We start from the raw sequence: 2,138 nt of genomic DNA, 5'->3' as shown, positions 1-2,138 counted from the left end.
ATATTTTCACGTTACATTATTTGCTTTCACAATGACCATTTTCTAGAAAGAAATAGTGTGTACTTTCTTTGGAGAAAAATATAATTATCCATACTACTACATGTACAAAACGTCATCTGTTTTTGGGTCTCACCAGTCTGATTCTTCACTTTCCACATTATGTAGTCTTCTCGACTTCTCAGTTCTTCTAGCATGTTTTTTTTAGCCAAAGACTCTATACCAATTGTTCGATTGTAATTTTCATTAAAAGCAATTAAAAGTGTATGTACAAAAGGGATCAAAAAGAAAGGAGATGGCAAGCCCATCTAACTCAAGGATCTTTCGGAGTACAAACGTGTGGCAATGCAGTCTTGAAAAACTTGAAGGAGCTAGTGCCTAATTCTATGATGTAGCAACTGTAAATCTTTCTTGCGTAGCAGCTTCCATTATGTGGTGATTGGATTAATATGCTTAAAGATCTTGTTGTTCCCTTGCATCCAAATATGCCAGCAACTCATAATGACAATGTTCATGGCCACTCCATTTGGTAATTCATTCAAAGCCAGCATGATTTCCTGAATGACAGATCTGTCCCTCTTCTTATTAGGAGTGATCAGGTGCCAGCATTGTAGAGCAAATGAGCAGTCCAAAAAGAGGTGCAATGTGGTCTCAATTTGCTCATTACATAGCACACATTGGTAGGAGGGGAGGTGAAATGATTTCCTGAGAAGCAGACTTCTTGTGCTGAGCCTATCTTGGATCAGAAACCAACAGTAAAATTTGGTATCGCTGAATCACTGCTGATTTCCAAATCTTCTTAAATATGGGGTGTGCCACCTCTCCTTGAATTAGAACTCTGTAATGTTTGGCAGCAGAAAAGGTTGCAGAATTTCAATAGTAGCTCCATATATACTAGCTAGCTAGGTGTGAGAGTTATGTGAGCTAATGTTAATTGAACTTGTTGGAACTGGCCAAAAGCTTGGGTAGAGAGTGACCTGTGAAAGATCTCTTGGAGATTATCAGTCTCAGAAACTTGCTGAACTAAGGACAAACTGCTAAGGGAAAAAGAGAAATGGTTAGGGTATTGTAGCTTAAGAGGTGTTGTATTCCACTTATCATACCAGAATAGATTTTTCTTTATGACACATCATATGTTCTAGAGTGACAGTTGCCTATGTCATAACATGAGGAATATAAGTTCGTGTGATAATTAAATGGTTGGCTGTTGCCTGATAGTAAATCAGTACATAAATTTTTAATACGTCATAATTTAATGATTCATGTCTAGAACTAAAATTGTGTTCTTCTCATGTGCATGAGCACTTAGTGCACATAGCCAGACCTCAGGTCGCAAGCTAGTCCATGGCCAATATGCAGGTTGTACAACCACAAAAAGAAAATGCAGTGTTGTATCTACGAAACTACTACGCGGACGACAGTTGCCAAGTGAACTTTGCATGATGGAGGATTGGACGGTGCTGTCCAGGTTTGCAGTACGCACAGACGGCTTGATGTGCTGCATCATCCCAAAATTGTTCGGAAATTGCCATGTGTATAGCATCGTTCTTGTATCTATTAACACAAAGAATCGATCACGTGAAAAGTATAATATTTGTTTTTTTATTGTTTGATTCCAAGTTGCCGAAAACATGACCATTGAATCTGATAAATGAATCTTTATTTTCCTTTACTACAACAACTTCCTATAGTGTAGTATATTATATAGCAGAAATACAACGACAGCAATCATTCCAGTACAACTTAAATTTGTCTGCATTACTATCTCCTATCGTTGTGTGATTACAATTTGTACGCGCAGTTTGTCATGGCAGATAAATCAGTAAAAAAAGGACAAATTTTGGTTGACACGATGATGATATTTCACCCTGTTACCTGGTATTGTATCTTACAGAAATAGAATGGCATTCCAGAAACACTAAAAGCTAAATTTGTAAGCATCATTCTTCTGGACAGATATACTCTGAAAGAAAAAACAAAAACTAAAATGGGAAACGTATATGAGTTGAACATTATTATAGTCGAAAGGCATGCTTCATAACCAATAATCCCTGATAAAATCAAATAGCAATATGTAAGCAATAATTATCTATATGTTAGCATTCACCTTTAAGAAATTAATATCTCATCTTCAGTACTTG

The 2,138-nt window shown here is 36.6% G+C and overlaps 1 long non-coding RNA gene across 2 annotated transcripts; it reads right to left on the bottom strand.

The window, feature by feature from the left end:
• Positions 1 to 215: 215 nt before the first annotated feature.
• LOC123176789 (uncharacterized) lies at positions 216 to 2,122 on the bottom strand. Of its 2 annotated transcripts, XR_006488655.1 has the most exons (3): positions 1,873 to 2,122; positions 975 to 1,031; positions 216 to 835 (listed from the first exon to the last, which is right to left on the bottom strand). It is a non-coding gene; the product is annotated as an uncharacterized lncRNA (long non-coding RNA). The 2 variants fall into 2 exon arrangements; XR_006488654.1 differs by having other exon boundaries at positions 975 to 2,122.
• Between the last annotated feature and the right edge of the window lie 16 nt (positions 2,123 to 2,138).

The sequence above is a fragment of the Triticum aestivum genome, unplaced genomic scaffold, assembly GCF_018294505.1.
Source record: "Triticum aestivum cultivar Chinese Spring unplaced genomic scaffold, IWGSC CS RefSeq v2.1 scaffold77744, whole genome shotgun sequence".
NCBI classification, from domain to species: domain Eukaryota; kingdom Viridiplantae; phylum Streptophyta; class Magnoliopsida; order Poales; family Poaceae; genus Triticum; species Triticum aestivum.
The sequence above is the reverse complement of the archived record's forward strand: the minus strand, read 5'-3'. Positions and strand labels throughout refer to the sequence as shown.